This window comes from Petromyzon marinus, chromosome 79 (assembly GCF_048934315.1).
Source record: "Petromyzon marinus isolate PM22_M1 ecotype Great Lakes invasive population chromosome 79, UKy_Petmar_22M1.pri1.0, whole genome shotgun sequence".
In the NCBI taxonomy this organism is placed as follows: Eukaryota; Metazoa; Chordata; class Hyperoartia; order Petromyzontiformes; family Petromyzontidae; genus Petromyzon; species Petromyzon marinus.
Genome location: NC_133745.1, coordinates 2,592,615 through 2,610,965, shown reverse-complemented (window position 1 = coordinate 2,610,965; position 18,351 = coordinate 2,592,615). Strand labels below are relative to the sequence as shown.

General features: G+C 45.8%; 1 protein-coding gene and 1 long non-coding RNA gene across 2 annotated transcripts in view; both read right to left on the bottom strand.

Annotated features, from left to right (window-relative positions):
* The window catches only part of LOC142907403 (zona pellucida sperm-binding protein 4-like), a 53,225-nt gene that overhangs the window by 21,924 nt on the left and 12,950 nt on the right, over nucleotides 1–18,351 (bottom strand). The window lies entirely within an intron of this gene.
* On the bottom strand, nucleotides 12,034–17,109 carry LOC142907407 (uncharacterized). The gene is made up of 2 exons (XR_012931003.1): nucleotides 12,666–17,109; nucleotides 12,034–12,106 (listed from the first exon to the last, which is right to left on the bottom strand). It is a non-coding gene; the product is annotated as an uncharacterized LOC142907407 (long non-coding RNA).

The following is an 18,351-nucleotide window of genomic DNA, read 5'->3' as shown; positions in this document are numbered from 1 at the left end:
AGGATGGTGCATACATTCAACATATAGGAATCTAAAATCTTAAATAAGTTTTAAACAAGTCTTACTGTAATAATAAGGGTTAAAAGTCTAACTAACACCAAGGGGCTGAAGTATATAAAATTGAATAAATATCGAATATAAAATAGCTTTAAGATATAATTAAAAAATAAAAAATACAAATAGGTTAACATAGTTAATATCGGCAAGGTGTCATTATGTAGATAAAATGTTAAAATCAGTGTAAGCCCTTGGCCTTGTTTAACTGGTAAGCAGCAGATGGGAAGAAACTGTTTTTATGGCGTGAGGTTTTGGTCCTGATGGACCGAAGCCTTCTGCCGGAGGGGAGTAGCTGAAACAGAGTGTCCAGGGTGGGAGGAATCGGCCATAATCTTCCTCGCTCGCCTCATGGTCCTTGTCGTGTGCAGGTCCTCGAGGGTTGGTAGATTGCAGGCAATTACCTTCTCAGCAGTGTGGATGATACGCTGCAGTCTGCTCTTGTCCTTGGCAGTGGCAGCAGCGTACCAGACGGTTATGGAGGAGGTGAGGATGGATTCAATGATCGCTGTTTATAATTGCACCATCATTGTCTTTGGCAGGTTGAATTTCTTCAGCTGCCGTAGAAAGTACATCCTCTGTTGAGCTTTCTTGGTGAGGGAGCTGATGTTCAATTCCCACTTGAGGTCCCGGGAGAGAATAGTGCCCAGGAAGCGGAAGGACTCTACAATTTTGACTGGGGAGTCTAACACGGTGATGGGGGTGAGTGGTGCTGTATTCTTCCTGAAGTCCACAACCATCTCAACTGTCTTTAGAGCATTTAGCTCTAAGTTGTTCTGGCTACACCAGGTCACCAGATTGTCAGCTTCCCACCTATAGTCAGACTCATCCCCACCAGAGATCAGCTTAATGAGGGTGGTGTCATCCGCAAACTTCAATAGTTTGACGGACAGATGATTGGAGGTGCAGCTGTTGGTATACAGGGAGAAGAGCAGAGGGGAAAGGACGCAGCCCTGAGGAGTTCCGGTGCTGATGGACCTGGAGTCAGAGACTTGTGTTCCCAGCTTAACGCACTGCTTCCTGTCAGACAGGAAGTCTGTGATCCATTTACAGGTGGTGTATGGCACGTTCAGCTGGAAGAGCTTGTCCTGAAGCAGGGCAGGGATGATGGTGTTGAAGGCAGAGCTGAAGTCCACAAACAGGATCCTGGCGTAGGATGCTAGGGCGTCCAGATGCTGTAGGGTGAAGTGGAGGGCCAAGTTAACTGCATCGTCCACAGACCTGTTGGCTCTGTAGGCAAACTGAAGGGGGTCCAGGAGAGCGTCTGTGATGGCTTTGAGGTGTGCCAGGACCAGGCGCTCAAAATACTTCATTACCACAGATGTAAGGGCGACCGGTCTGTAATCATTTAGTCCTGTTTGCCTTAGCTTTTTGGGCACAGGGATGATGGTGGAGGACTTGAGACGGGCTGGTACATGGCATGTCTCCAGGGAGGTGTTAAAGATGTTGGTGAACACCGGAGACAGCTGATCAGCACAGTGCCTGAGGGTGGCTGGAGAGACAGAGTCCGGCCCGGCTGCTTTGCGTGGATTCTGCCTCTTGAAAAGTCTATTAACTTCTCACTCCTGAAAGGAGAGAGTCGTCTCTGTAGTATGGGTGGGGGATGGGGCCTCTTGGTTGGGAAGGGGTGGTTCAGGACAGTTCAATTGTCTTTCAAATCTACAGTAGAACTCGTTCAGGTCGTTGGCTAGGTGGGAGTCGTTAGTGGTGTGGGGGGCTCTGGGTTTGTAGTTGGTGATCTGCCTGAGCCCTCTCCAGACAGAAGCAATGTCGTTAGTAGAGAACTGGTGTTTTAGTCTCTCTGTGTACAGTCGTTTAGCCTCTCTCACCGCTTTGCTAAACCTGTTCTTCGACTCCTTGAATCTGTCTCTATCTCCACTCCTAAACGCTTCCTCCTTCTCCAACCTCAACCTTCTGAGCATTGCTGAGAACGAGGGCTTATTGTTGTTAAAGTTCACACTGGTACGTGTTGGGATACAGCAGTCCTCACAGAAGCTGATGTAGGACGTCACAGCCTCTGTGAGTTCATCCAGACTATTGGTAGCAGTCGTGAATATATCCCAGTCAGTACAGTCTAAGCACGCCCGCAAATCTTCCACAGCCTCACTGGTCCACTGTTTAGATGTGCTCACAGCAGGTTTACAGAGTTTTAGTTTCTGCCTGTATGCAGGAATTAGGTGGACCATGGCATGGTCAGAGTGTCCTAGTGCTGCTCGGGGGACGGCGTGGTAGGCTCTACTGACTGTAGTGTAGCAGTGATCCAGAGTGTTCCCTACTCTGGTTGGGCAATTAATACATTTTATGTATTTGGGGAGTTTGTGGCTGAGATTACCTTTGTTAAAGTCGCCAAGTACGATAACCAACGAATCTGGATTTGCTCGCTCCACACTCAGAATCTGATCGGCGAGCATGCGTTGGGCTTCTTTAACCTGAGGACAAGGTGGCAAATAAACTCCGACCAAAATGAGTGACGCGAACTTGCGAGGCGAGTAAAACGGTTTACAAGTTATAAAAATTGATTCAAGGAGTGGAGAACAATGTTGCAGAATCACTGTGACATCTATACACCAGCCATTGTTAATGTAAAAACAAATACCACCGCCTTTCGTCTTTCCGGAGAGTGCTATGTCACGATCCGATCTTACAAGATGGAATCCTGCTAGTTGTAGCGAAGTGTCCGGAATCAAATAACACAGCTATGTCTCCGTGAAGCACAAAACAGAAGATGAAAGAAAGCCTTTGTTTTTTACCATCAGTAGCTGAAGTTCATCCATTTTGTTGTACAGTGAACGTACGTTGGAGAGGAAAAAGCTCGGAAGCACTGTTCGGATCCCGCGTCTGCGTAGCCGTACTAGAGCCCCCGACCGTTTACCCCTTGGGCGGCGTTTCGCTGCTTGCGCAAAGCCTAACGCGGCATTCACTAGAAAGCCTACTAATTCTGCCGCTGGAAGCAGAAAAGTAGGAATAAAATCCACAGGAGTTGTTTCTCTGATATTTAAAAGTTCGTCTCTTGTTAGAGAACTCCGAAAATCTTGGCAAAACACTGAATTGACAGACAAAAGAAGACAAAACAGGGAGCACCGACCGGATGAGGCTACCATGATCGGCGCCATCTTCGCACCAGCCCGGGTGTGCTGACAGCAGGACTCTCTCACCAGCACGGGTGTGATGAACAGTAGGCCTCTCTCACCAGCACGGGTGTGTTGAAGAGCAGGCCTCTCTCACCAGCACGGGTGTGTTGAACAGCAGGCCCCTCTCACCAGCACGGGGGTGCTGAACAGCAGGCCCCTCTCACCAGCACGGGGGTGCTGAACAGCAGGCCCCTCAATAGCAGGCCTCTCTCACCAGCACGGGTGTGCTGAACAGTAGGCCCCTCTCAAGACAAAAATGGACAAAACAGGGCGCACCAACCGGCCGAGGCTGCCTTCATCGGCGCCATCTTGTCCACAGAAGCATCATGTTGACAACATGACTGCTGCCTCTGCTGATTCACTGTCAGCCAAATGCAAAGCTAACCTGATCGCTAAATTCAACCTCCTATCAAAGAATAAGCCAGAACCACACATCAAAAGTCTGGATGTTAACAAGATCGTTATTAATCTGAGTAACATGCCGATTTCGGACAATCTGAAAACGGTGCTGGCTAAAGGGCTAAATTTCGCTGTCACCCCTAAACATATACCAGTAAAGGATGTGATCTCTCAGGTCGATGTAGCCCTCAAAGGCATAGGACACATCCAAGCGGACGTTGCGAGAGCTGAAATAGCTACTTTTCTCAAGAATGTTAAGACACCCATTAGCAAAATTAGCAACAACGAACGCTCTAAACTCGCGAATTTGAAAAAGAGGGAAGATATAGTCATCCTCTTGGCCAACAAGGGCAATGCTACTGTTATCATGGATAAAAAGTCATACAGCAACAACAAAATACAGGACAAACTCAATTATGGCAGTTACACTAAAATTCAAAGTGATCCTACTAACAGCCTATAGACAAAAAACAACAAGATCATCACTAGTTCGACTTCCCTAATCGAACCAACCAAACGTCCCTCCCTAAAACCCTCGGCTGCAAGACCTCCCAGATTATATGATCTTCCCAAGATCCATGAAGAAGGTACCCCACTACGGCCCATCGTGTCCACGATCAACTCTCCTAACTACAAGCCAGCTTGTTTTTTTTTATCGGATGCTCTGCTTCCCTTCACTGGAAAGACCACCTCAGCAGTACTTAACTCAACCCAATTGGTTTCTATGGTCAAGGGTATTGTACTGTCTCCTGGCGATATCCTCGTCAGCTTTGATGTGGTCTCTCTGGTCACCAACGTCTAAGTGCCTGAGACCATAACAATAATTGAAGATTTGGTCCAACATGGACTGAACCCTGATGTACCTGCGCTGGTTAGGCACTGCCTCACCAACACTTACTTTACCTGGAATGGTACCTTCTACAAACAAAATGAGGGTACCCCTATGGGTCCCCCCTTATCACCAGTGATATCCAATGTTTTCATGGAGAATTTTGAATCAGACGCCATCCAGACATCCACCTTTCGTCCTTTCCTGTGGAAGAGATATGTGGATGATACTTTCGTCATTTGGCCACATGGCCTCCCAGCATTGAACCATTTCCTAGACCACATCAATTCCAGACACCCATCCATCAAATTCACCATGGAAGTGGAGAAAGATGGCAAGTTGCCATTCTTGGATGTTCTTTTTGAGAGGAGGCCTGATGGTTCTTTGGGACATTCTGTTTACAGAAAGGTCACCCAAACAGATCCCTACTTGAAACCTGATTCCCACCACCACCCGGCTCAAAATAATTATCTCATCAAAACATTATACCATAGGACTCATTGCATATCTGACCAACACCACCTGGACAGTGAATTAAAACATGTACATCTGACCCTCAAGATGAACGGATACTCAGACCATACTATCCACCAAACTGTTTCTCCCACCACACAGAAACAACCATATGAAACTCCAATCAAAATCATCACGCTGCAATACATAGCAAAAGTGTTTCGTTGGCTTATTAGCGTTGAGGCTTCTTTAGGGAGGCAGGGAAGGTGTTGCTTGTAGCAACCCGCGGGGATGGTGTGCTTGATGGTAGTTGTGATGATGTTTCTGAAAATGTTTCAGAGTTATGTGCGGATGTGTAGATATGGTTGATATTTTGGGCGATTAATGCTTCTGATTTCTGATGTAATAAATGGCCTTTTGGCTTTTTAAAAGTTGTAATACAAGCGGTTTTTAATAGTTTGTAAAGGCTTGGTGGCATTGAGGATCAACACAATAGGTAGGTGGTCGGATCCAAGGGCCGTAAAGACTTGCCAGTCGATTGATTAAAGGAGGTTTCCTAACGCAATTGAGATATCTGGTGAGGATGAAGGGCCAGATGACAGAATTATGGTTTGGTTCTTTTCATTGAGTACCCCATAGAGGGAGCCGTTCAAGATATCGGCAATGAGGTCGCCACGTGTATCTGAATGGGGAGAATGCCAAAGTTTGTTGTGGGCGTTGAAATCTCCAATAACAATTGGGTCGTTGTTTGGTAAAAGTTGATTTATATTGAACTGATAGTTGCGAGGGCAAGAACCGGTCGGTGGAATGTAGACATTGATTATAGTGAATGGGCCTAGATGGGATTTGATACAAACGCTTAAGAATTCTGTGGTGATATCAGAAGGAGGCATTGGGATTTTAATTTCTTAAAATTGAATGCAGTTATTGATGAGGAAAGCTAGACCGCCACCAGCTGTTTGTCAGTCTCGACCGAGGAAAGTGAAATTTTCATTTTGTTTCTTGGATGGCGGCTTATATTAATGGAATTTTGTTGTCGGAAGGTGCTAAGTTCAAGAGATTTGTTGTTGATGCCGTCAATTTTTAGTTAATGGATTTTTAGGTCGTTTAAGTTGTGGACGTTTTGTTGAGGTTGAGGTGGTGGTGCGAGTGTGGTTGTGCAAGGTGACGTTGTTGAAGTGGATGATGTACAACATTTGCAGAACCAGCTGGAATTTGAACTGGCGATGTGGGCTAAAGTAGTGCAGCGTTTGTGGTACCAAGCTTTACAACCGTTGCATTGTATAGAATTTGCATTGACGTTTTTGCCGCAGCCACCACAAGGGAAAACGGGCCTGGATTCAATTCGACAACCTCAGCAATAATGAGAAGCCAGCTCGAGTATGCTGGGAGGCCTGGGCTGGCTGGCGATAAAACAAGAAAGTGCGAGGGGTGATGTTTCCATTTGCAAATTCTTTCCTATTACTTTTTCTCTCCACTTCGAACAAGCGGCATCACTGGAGAGACTGCATGTGCTTGGAGTGTTCTTTGCCACTTTTTATTAACGGGGGGGGGGAGGGGGGGGGGGAGGGTGGGGGGGGGCGTGATCCTTCCAGTTGCCCAATGTAGTATTTCGTGCTATGATGTGAAAGTGTGGAGCAGGGAATGTTGAGGTCTCGTTACCGTGCCACGTGTAGACCCCCCAAAGGGTCTCCTACGGACGAGATGTTTGTGCCACATAGATCATTACAACATTTGTTGTGATCTCATGGTGGAATTTTGCGAAATCTAGGCAAAGTCAGAAGGCCTGGGGATATGTTTCTACCGTGACCATGGCACTTTGGACAGCCTAGTGAGTCCTCCATGATTTTTTTTCCTCATTCGTCAAGTATGCTCGTGTGTGACTTTAAACTAAATGTATCTTTAAGTGAGAGAGCTCTAGGACCAACTCTTTTGGCTCGTCAGATCTGTCCATATCTCTGCGGTATAATCTCATAGGGCACAAACCTGTCCCACAATTTCTTGGACCCAAACCTAATGACAGAAACCCCTCCTCCCTTGAGATAATAAGTCTCGGAATGTCTGTAATTAATCCTTTAGTATTGTTAGTTCTTTCGGTAAAGCCACGTTGAAGAGAAACAATAAAATAATAAAATATAAAAAAACAATAAAAATTCTCACGACGTTTCGACCATAACACAAACGGTCGTCTTCAGGTGTGTTGGTTTGCATAAATTTATTTATTTTTAACCGGTTTTATTATTATTTTTTATTTATTTAAAAAACGTTAGCGCCACCCGCAGCGATTTGGCAGTTTATGTAGAAGGACTAGTCCATCTATGTTCTGAAAAGAGGAGGCGGGGACGAAATTTTTTTAATGTATGCTGTCTGAAAGCCACTGTAAGCGTGAACAATCAATTAAGACCTGAAATGGTTTATCAAATCTTTCCAATGATTGCTAAGCCAGAATCCATCTTATCGGTTGAAATTGTCTCTGTGCTTGTATATGTGGATAGCCTCATGAACGAATCTCTCATCGTAGCCAGATGGCTTACAAATAACCTCTGTCTTGGAAAAGTCAATGTCATGTGAGCCTACTGAATTATAACAATGATCTGCCACGGCCGAGGTGTTGGTCCTACCGTGTTTAAGGTCTGCTTTGTGTTCACGAATGCAGTCCAAGACATGGCGTTTGGTTTCTCCAATGTAACTACTACCACAGAGGCAACTTAGTTTGTAGACACCAGGGTATTGTATGTCCGGAATCACATCTTTTACAGACGGAACCAGATCGCGAATTTTATGTAATGTGTTGAAACGGACCTGGATCTTGTGTTTATTCAAGATTTTGGAGATATTTTTTGTGATCCCCACAATGTAGGGTAAAGTGATGGTTTTGAAAGGCTCCTCAAGAGGGTCCTTCTTCATGGTTTGAGTGATAGCGTAGCGAATTGTATAGTCGGAGTAACCATTAGCCTTAAGAGCTTGGTTTACGTGCTTGAGTTCACTGCCTATGTGTTCCTGGTCGGATATGCATTGTGCTCTATGATACAGAGTCTTGATGAGATAATTCTTCTGTGATGGATGGTGGTGGGAATCCGGTTTCAGATAAGCATCCGTATGGGTAGCTTTCCTGTAGACAGAGTGGCTCATTGAACCATCAGGTCTCTTTTTAATTAGGACATCCAAAAAAGGTAGCTTGCCATCTATTTCGACTTCCATGGTAAATCTGATGCCTGGGTGTATGGAATTGATGTGGTCGAAGAATTGGTCTAGAGCAGGCCGGCCATGTGGCCAGATGACAAAAGTGTCATTCATGTACCTCTTCCATAAGGTTGGGCGCAGAGTGGCAGTCTGGATGGCGTCAGTCTCAAATTTCTCCATGAAAATGTTAGCTATAACCGGAGATAGGGGGGAGCCCATTGGGGTGCCCTCAGTTTGTTTGTAGAAAGTTCCATTCCAAGTGAAGTATGTATTGGTTAAACAATGTCTCACCAGGGGGGGGGGGTACCTCAGTGTTTAGTCCTTGATGAACCAAGTCTTCAATGATTGCAATGGTGTCAGGTACAGGAACCTTGGTGAATAAGGAAACCAGTCACAAGCTAACCACTCGGTTATTTCAATGCTAAATTCGCCTAGTTATTTCAATGCTAAATTCTCCTGTCTGATTTGTACTAGTTGCCTCGGTGAATGTATATGCTCTGACTTTAACATAGCTATTTCTGTGACCAGTTACAAGGTAAGCACTCAGCTATTTCAATGCTAAACTCTATGCTAATTCCTTTGTCAAGAAGTGCCTCTGCGGATGTGTATACTTTAACTTAGCTATTTAAATGCTAAATTCTATGCTAATTCCTTTGTCAAGGGGTACCTTTGCGGATGTGTATGCTTTAACTTTAACATAGCCTTTTCTGTGACCAGTCACAAGCTAATCACTCAGCCACTTCAATGCTAAATTATATGCTAATTCCTTTGTCAAGGCGCTTTGTTTAGTCTCACACAGCTTAAAGGTCGTGATCTCAGCGTGGCTTTGTCACTCCAGCGCTGTCCTCCAGACAGGCTCGTCCCCTTCACCTGATGAAGGCCGCTTGTGTTGTGGCCGAAACGTCGTGAGAATATTATTGTGTTATTTTATTTTATCAATTTATTATTTTATTCTCATTCTATGTGACTTTACCGAAAGATCCAAAGAGCTTCTTTACACTTGTGGCAGAGATGGGATTCAGTCTAGGGTATCCAGAATTAAGACCCGGAGGTGAGCTCCCTTAGAAGAAGAGGTGTCATCCCGAAGTGCCCCGGGTACCCGAAAACTGGAATCCATCAGGAACCGGAACCCGATGATAGCTAAATTCCCGAAAGAGGTGGAGGCCCCGCCACGAACCAGAGAAGCAGTATCGCCAAAACAAAAATAATGGCAACACATAGTTAAGAGACTGGACCGCCATACCTCCGCCATTGATTGGTTTCTGACGGCGATCGTCGAGGAGAGAGAGGGGAAAGAGTAAATACTGTGCAACTTGAGCAGCTACCGATCCCCGCAGTTCTAGGAGCCGAGGTGGACAAGCCAGAACAACAGCAAATTCACGTGGAGTGCCGAGTCGACAGAGTTGGCCTGGAGACGGAGCTGTCGATTCTCCTTGGCACACGGGAAGTGTAGCTCGCAGAGACAGAGCCACCACCTGCACTCGCCATGTGGAGAGCTGGAGCTCCGAGGATGGAGCCATTGTCTTCCATCGGACGCAGTGGACAGAGACACCAGAGCAACAGCCGATGCCGCCACTTGATACACAGTCAGCTAGAGCACCGGGGATGCAGCTACCGCTCCCGCTCGCAGCACATCAGGCGGGAATCGACCGATCTTTCTGGCCGCTTCCACAAACTGCATCGCGGACCTTGATCACCTCGCCTATGCAGGAGCTACGCCCAACAGCAATCCCGGATGAAGATGTGTCGCCCGAGATACCACCTCGGACCTTCACTGAACCAACCTGAGGCCTGGCGAAGCACGCATGAAAGCTGGGTTCATGAAGGAATTTTTTTGGTGACCATGTGTTGGTGTTAAATAAATGTGTTGCCTCCAAGAGGACGTCTGCGACTCAGTTGAACTCACTACACATATATGTGCAGAATGCAGGTGTAAGAGTACTTGCTCATACCCGTATGCGTCATTATATTACACCCATCTTACGATCCCGCCACTCACTTCCTATTCAGTCCAGAATACATTTTAAGATTGCACTTACTGTTTTAAATAATCTTAATGTGTTGGCCCCTGCCTATCTTTCACATCGCATTTTAGTTTATTCCCCACGTCGGGTTCTCCACTCTGCTTCACTATGTTTGCTGTCCACCCCACAACTTAAACAAGTCAATTGCTGGACGAGCATTCAAAAACCAAGAATATGAATCCCTGCAGTCACGAAAGCTTTAAATCAAAAGTCCTATTTGTCGTGGCATATGCTGGAATATAAGAATTTACATGATCCAAATGGCTTGTAACATTTTGGCCTCTCGACCACCCCTCCAATGAAAGTTATCCAAAATCGGGGGATTGTGGCCAGGGTATGGAGACTGATTGGATTTATTTAATTTAATTCATCTGCAAAAAAACACATTTGCGTAATTTTTTTTCTCTCGTTATTTATGAATTCGTTTGTTCACCTGGCACATGTGTAGTGAGTTCTCGGAGACGACTTGTAGAGGCAACGCGTTTATTCAATAAACGCTTAACAGCAACAGTTTCAGCCTTCACTAAGGCTACAGCCCTTTTTATTTATTACCTGGGGAGGTACAGCCTCCGGACTAGCGCATATTAAAACTGGGCTACCACTCTCAGGTCCTCCGGCTATGAGTCACCTAGGTGAGGCTATTCTGACCCGACCCAGCCAAGGTACGGGTCCCGACCACTGGCCCACTCGGACACGGCCCTTCCGAGGACGTCGGGCCAGGGGTTCCCAGGGTCTCACCACTGGCCCACAGAGTCCCGTTCCTTACATAGACAGTGGGGCTAAGGGTCCCAGGGTCCTGGCTAGCTGGTCTTCTGGCTTCTGTCTTGGAATGGGCCAGGACCCGTTGAGAGGTCCGGCTTTATTACACCTCCCAGGTGTGTCTGTCTCTCGCCACGCTGCCGGTGCAAGGTACTGCCACTGTTGGGCCCTTTATGCCACTACAGGTAAGTGCCCGCAGCGCAATTACAGCACGACACATGAACCCAAACAGAGGCACTTTATTCTCAGCCAGGTGGAAACTGAAATATTCAACGCACCTCTGCAGAGTCCTCGGGCATAAAATGCCAATGCCATGCACAAAGTCGCCATACATTTGACATCGCAAGGTATCGCTATAACGTCACTGCCAGCAGGAGCGTTGGGAGGCAATGCTCCTTCCGTTCGCAGTGTATGCAAGCATAATGTATGGTAAGTCCTCGATTTATTGAGATGCTTGGCTGAGCGGCAAAATACAATACGTGTGATGATCGTGTACGTCGGGGCATACCCTCATATGTTCTTTGTATGCTGTCTTTGTTTTAATTTGCAAACGTATTTTTTCACTGCATCACAACGAGTGCTAAATGACAAAACAGTTCTGCTTCTGCTTCAATCACCAAGAAGTGTAGGAAGGTGATCACTTTGCAAACCAAATTATAAGTTGTATGCCGCTTTTGCAGAGGTAGATATTGACTGCCCTTTATCAGTGGATAACCGATTAAAATCAGGCACCACATTGTGCAGTTTACTGGTGATCCAGGCAAGAGGCATGACATTTGTTTGAGGACTTCAAGGCTCATGAATCAGGCTATCATTGCAGATTGCAAAGCCGAGTGTAGAGCATGCCTTCAGTCATTTTTTCTTCATTTAACGATTGGTTTAATTGTCAAACTGATATAGAACGCTATACAAGTAGTATACATATTTTTTTTCAAATTGGCATGATAATATGAACGTGTTCAAACTTTGCTTAATAATTACATCGTTAATGCATTTAAATTCCTTGGTCTATGGATTGATGAGAAGGTACATTTTAAGCCGCATTGCACGCATTCATCTTAAGTGAAGGCAGTATCTGGGTATTTGATATAATCACAAGTTGGCAATAAAACGTACAGCGATGCATAATTGATTTAAGGCAGTGATACTCCCCATCTTTGACTATTCCAATAAATTATATCAATGCAACGCAGTGAGGACCTTGCAGTCTTGATGTTACATTTTATTGCCTCCATTTCATCTCAGATGCCAGGTACTTCACTCCACCAAGGCACCTTAAAAAATCACAATAAATAAAATCTCAACAGATCGAAGACAAAGTAAACATCCTGTTTACACACAAGATTTAACACGATAAAAAATGTGTTCTAAATGATCATGAGTCAAAAAATACATTCTGTACTCCTCCAGCTTGATGAAGTTCAAGTTCTACTTTTAAATTGCGATACTTTTCCTCACTGCACGTGATATTTTAAGCAGCCTGATTGCCTGCTGTTAAAGACCATTGATAGTATTTTACGTTTGAAAACATGTTGTTTAATTATTTTTATTCATATATATGTAGTTTGTCTCTTAACTATGATTCCAAAATATATTATTGTTACGTTTAATGTTACATCAGAAACACTCAATCTGGGGTCTCAACTTGCTTGGGTCAAACGATGGGCCTACATTTTGCCCATTCCTGGTCAGTTAGCTCAAAAACATAAGCAAACAAAAGCTTATTACTTTTTCTGCAGTTTTAACAAGACTACAGGAATGATAGAGATGGGTTTTCTGGCAGTGTGGCACGGCCGCGTGGTAGTCAGAAATTTAATGTCAAAGGGCAGGCACCTCAATCCACCCTCGTCACGTGCTGCCGGTACCGCAGTGCACTCGAGGAGTGCGACGCTGGGCTGGCTGCAGCAGGGCGGGAGCTGCGGCCTGACTCAAAATGGAAGCCCGACCTCGCCTGAAAAACACAAGCGAGGCGCCATCTTACAGGAGCCGGTTTCAAACGTCTTTATTTTATACTAATAGGAAGTACCCCTTCTTTGCCTTGGCAAAATAGAAAATATATTTGAAAACTTGTCTTCTCTCAAAAAAACATAACATATGCATGCAAACACTAAGCTAATATAAAAGTGTTCAGTTTGTCTGGACATTTGTCCATCAACAAAACTATGAGGGCCTTCCACAAGGCCTGAATAAAAAAAGTTATATAAAGTGGGGGTAAAAACTTTTTTTTCAACAGGTTTCCAAAAACTGTCGACCCCCCTCCAACAAGTTTACCCCCCAGCCACTCAATTTTATTTTATGTTGTAGGCATATATACCTACACACCGTACATGCAATATGATCAGCAGTGTTTACCGACTCTATAGTAGTATCTACTGACTCTCGAGTCGTATTTCCTGACTCTACAGTAGTATCTGTTGACTATAGTAGTATCTACTGAATATAGTGGTATCTACTGATTCCACAGCAGTATCTAATTACTCTGCAATCGTTTCTACTGCCTATGCGTTGGTGGTTGTCTCAAACACCAGGGTGAAGTTATGCACCTAGTGCAGTAATCATGATGAGCGTAGGTGTATGCCCACTTGCTTGCTTGCCTGCCTGCTTGCTGTGTTGCTTGCATGCTCGCTTGCTTGCTGTGTTTTTCTACAAGTGCTGTCAAATGCTGCCAATGGATAGCCATCATCGTGAAACAGGAAACCGAGTGCATACGTTTTCCTTGGCAGTACAGAGCCTTTCCATCACCAAGGCTCCGTATGTGCCTCACAATTGGCAGCTCATGGAAACTGATGTCCCACAACACCAGGCCAAACCAGTAGGGGATCTTGGAGCTGCAGTGGTCCGCAGAGGCATCTACAACTTCTGAACCACTGCCCCACTGCCTTATGGGTAAGCTTTAGCTAGTGTAAAAAACTCTGACTCCAAATCTGTGGTGGGGACATGCAACGGTGGTATTCAGCAAATCAAATCTCCGATTGTCCCCTATAGCTCTGGCCAGATGAAGGTCGTCGTGAGTTCCTCATGCCACCTGAATCGGTTTGGCTTGACTGAAGATGGTGGGCGTAGGGACTGCGCACCCCTCCCCTCACCTTAATCAACTTCTAGTTCAGGCTTCTTGACAGCAAATAGCGGAAGGTGCAGGTCAAGGATGTGACTGGAATATCTATCCAAACTTTGCACAGATACGGGGAGGGCCAGCATGTCTCCTTGGCAGCTTCCATCGTTTCTGAACAGCCCCGCACTGCTCATCCCTGATGGGGAAGGACCTAAAAAAGGTGATCTAAAATTATCTGTTCCACTCACTCCGGGTTGTTAGCCGCTACCACCAGAGCATCCCATTCAGTGTCTGAAACTCAAGTTAATCCAAGACTTGTTTACCCCTTAAAGATGCTTCATGGAACGTCAGCACCCTCCTGGACTCTGACGTAAAAAAACAAGAGACCGCACAGAAGGACAGCCCTCGTGGCCCATGAATTCAGAAAATACAACATGGACATTGTAGTGCTGAATGGAACTCTCTTACATGGAGAAGACTCTCTCACAGAGGCTTGTGAGGGTTACACCTTCTTCTGGAAGGGTGATCCAAAGATGCTCGCCACCTCCAAGGTGTGGGTTTTGCTGTGCAAACCTCAATCATCCAATGCATCGCTGAATTCACTGTTGGTATTAGTGAGCGGCTGGGGAGGGGGCGCATTCCATTGGCTGGGGGGCGTTCTGCCACACTCATCAGTGCTTATGGGCCTACACTGGACGCAGACAATGATGCCAAGGAGGCTTTCAATAAAGCTCTCGTCACTGCCTTTAAAAACACACTGCGTACCGACAAGCTACTCCTCATGGGAGACTTTAAAGCCAGGGTGTGCTCGGAACACCAGACCTATGACCGTGAACTAGGCCGACATGGGCTGGGTAAGCAGAACAGCAACGGGCTGCGGCTACTCTCCCCATGCTCCGAACAACAGCCTGTTCCAATTGAAGCACAAACACAATAACTCATGGCAACACTCCCGCTATAAACACTGACACCTGCTAGATGACATCATCAACCGTCAATGCGACAACAAGGAGGTGCTAGTAACCCGAGCCATGCGTGGAGTGGAATATTGGACTGATCACCATATGATCAGAGCCAAGTTCCGCGTTGAAATCTGTCCAAGCCATCCAAGGAAGGCCCCAAATAAGAGACTGAACTTGCAATGCTCTCAAACATCCAGTTGTCACGAAAAAAAAAAAAACTCCCCCCAAACGCCCTCGACTCAAACAACACATGGACTGAGTTGAATTCATTCATCCTAGAGGTTGCCTCCGAATCAGAACGGGAACATCAAAAAGCATCACATAGACTGATTTGAGGAGAATGCTGCCAACATCCACACACCACTACAGACCAAATCCCAAGCCCACAAAGCTGTCCTTTCCAACCGAGACTCTGCCACTCTCCAATCCTCCCTCTCTAAGGTCAACGCAGAGTGCCAGTGTGCTCTCCATGCCATGGAGGACACCTGGTCGGTCCAAACAGCAGATGAGATCCAAAGCCGCCTCGCAGACGCAACAACACCCAAGTGTTTTATGATGCCGTCAAAGCCCTCTATGGCCACCAAAACAAGTAATTACCCCGGTCAGGTCTGCCGATGGCAACGCACTTTTCAAGGACCACCAAAAGGTCTTGGACAGATGGACAGAGGACTTTTATAATCACCTCAACAACATAAACCCCACAGACCCACTCATCTTCGAGTCACTGCCTGATATCCAGCCCATACATGAAATTGACACTCCACCGCGATTTTATAAGGTCTGCCAGGCAGTCAAAGGCCTGGAAAACAATGAAAGTGCTGGACCCAACAGCCTCCAAGCTGAGATGCCGAAGCACGAGGGATACCTCCTCCATCACTGCTTGCAACTTCTCATCAAGTTCATCTGGCTGTCCAAAACCATCCCACAGGAATGGAAGGACGTGAACATTGTAGTTATCTACATGAAGAAGGTGACAAAGAGGCTTGCGGCAACAGCAGAGGTATCTCACTTATTTCAGTCGACGGGAAGGTCCTTGCCAGGATAATGCACTACTGGCTCGCAGAGCAGCTATCCGAAAACATCTTCCCAGAATTCCAGTGGGGCTTCAGGAAAGGCAGATCTTTGTGCCACAACAACTGCAGGAAAAATGCCGGGATCAAGACAAAGAACCTCTTAATAGCTTTCATCGACCTCACCAAAGCATCCGACACCATAAACAGCGAGATACTCTGGCAGCAGCTAATCAAACTTGGGGTGCTTGGCAAGTGTCAAAGCATTCTAAAACAGTTCAATGAACGAATGCTTGCCAGAGTGGTGCTTAATGGACTTCAATCAGAGCCCTTCAACGTGGAGGTCGGGGTCAGGCAAGGCTGTGTTCTGGCTCCGGTAATATTCAACATGCTCCTTGCTGCCATCACAAACCTTGCACATAACTCCCTCAACTCAATCGACAGAATCCAGCTACAGTACTATCTGGATGGAAATCTCTTCAACCTACAAGCCTCCAAGCCCAAGCAAAAACCAGACGCCAACAGTTATTTGAACTGCAATATGCAGATGACTGTTCACCCATGATTCATACCCCAGAATCCATGCAACACGCCCTCAACCGTGTCTCCTCCGACCACTCTGTCAACCTCCAAATCAATACTTAGAAGACAGAAATAATTGCTCAACTCTCATACACATGCACCTCACTGCCTATCTTCAATATCGGTGGTGTTCACATCAAATTGGTTACCCCATTTCACCTATCTCGGTTCTGTCCTCTCCCCTACGTGCACCAATTCTTCCTGCATTGAAGTAAGCATGGCTACATGACATCTCCACTGGCTTGACCATGTGATCCACATGCCTGATCACCTGCTCCCCCGTCGAGTTCTCTAACGCCAACTCACCTCAGCCAAACGCTCAACTAAAGGACAGAAAACGTGCTTCGAGGACCACAGCAAGGACCTGCTGAAGCGCTGTAACATCAATCCCTCCAGCCTGGAACCCCTGGCGCTGGACAGGTTCACTTGGTGGTCCACCTGGGCCAAAAAAGTTCAGCACATGGAAGATGCCACCTCACTGTGGAGATGCGAGAGATGAACCCAGAGACACCCCCAGACACCAACGCACAACTGGGACAAGGCCATCCGAGATCCAACACACGTGTCCGATCTGCAGCAGAGTGTGCGGTTGTTGCATCGGCATCCACAGCCACGTGACTCAAACGCCGAAAGTTATAACCCACCCACAAGAGGAGCAATCGTCATCGTCCTTTTCGATGGACAGCCAAGAGAGAGGTTTAGTAACTATAGTAGTTTCTACCGACGATAGCAATAACTACACATTTCAACGGGGGGAGTGTGGGTGGGAAGAGGACATCAGTGGGGGCGACAGGCGAGGCACACAGCACCAAAAAGCCTTCCAACGAGCTAAAGTGTTTTCTTAGCCTGTGCTGCAGAAGATTTTGTGCAGTCTGGCTTGTCTCCATGCACGCTGTCCAGGATTATCCTCGGCGCGTGCTCTTGCAACATTAATGGTGCAGTCTCTGGCTTGTCTTGATGCAGGCTGCTCTGCTGTTTACAAAGCGCGTGCTGCCAAAATGCCTTCATTGTTTGGTTGCTGTTGAGCGCGGCAACTCCTCCCTTTGTTTTGCACGTCACAATGCTTCCACTTGTTTGTAGAGTTTTTTTTCTTGGCATTTTTTATTGTTAACAAAATGACCACCGAGTCTTTAGCGCCAGAACCTCCCGTCAACACTAAACAACCGTTTGCATTGCTCGAGGAAACCACGCATGTGCTGATGCGTCGTGGCTCAGTTATCATCAAGATCAGCGTACATTGTATTTTGAATTACTTTGTATTGGACCAAGGATATAAACAAACAGCGAGTGTTCATTCGGGGGCTTAATTTGTTGCCTTAGTGTACCTTGTTGCAATGTACACACAATAGTTGCATTTTAAAGCGTTACAAGGCAGACAAAATGACGCTCATAGGCAGAGGAGTGCATATATGTGTGCCAGGCATTAATATTACAAATGTTATCAGTTCAGGATAAAGTAATTTTATACTTTGATATTTCAAGCTATAGGTCAAGTATTTTGATTTAAAGCTTTCGTGACTGCAGTAATTCATATTCTTGGTTCTTTCGGTGAAGTCACGTTGAAGGGAAATAAAATATATAAAACAATAAAATTTTCACGACGTTTCGACTGTAGCAAACTGTGTTAGTCGAAACGTTGTGAGAATTTTATATATTTTATTATTTCCCTTCAACGTGACTTTACCGAAAGAACCAAGAATAGGTCAAGTAGTTCGTGCATTTTTTATAGTAACAGGTATAACGGAGAAGGAACATTCAAATCTTCTCGACAAAATAGAGTACTGGTTCATGCGTCATCATACGTCTGTTATTATGCAGGATTGAGTCCATGAGAAATGGTCTTCACAGGTTGTCCGTTCTTAATACAGTGCGAAGGAGTTTGAGAAACGCTATTCAGGTTTACTTTTCAGGAA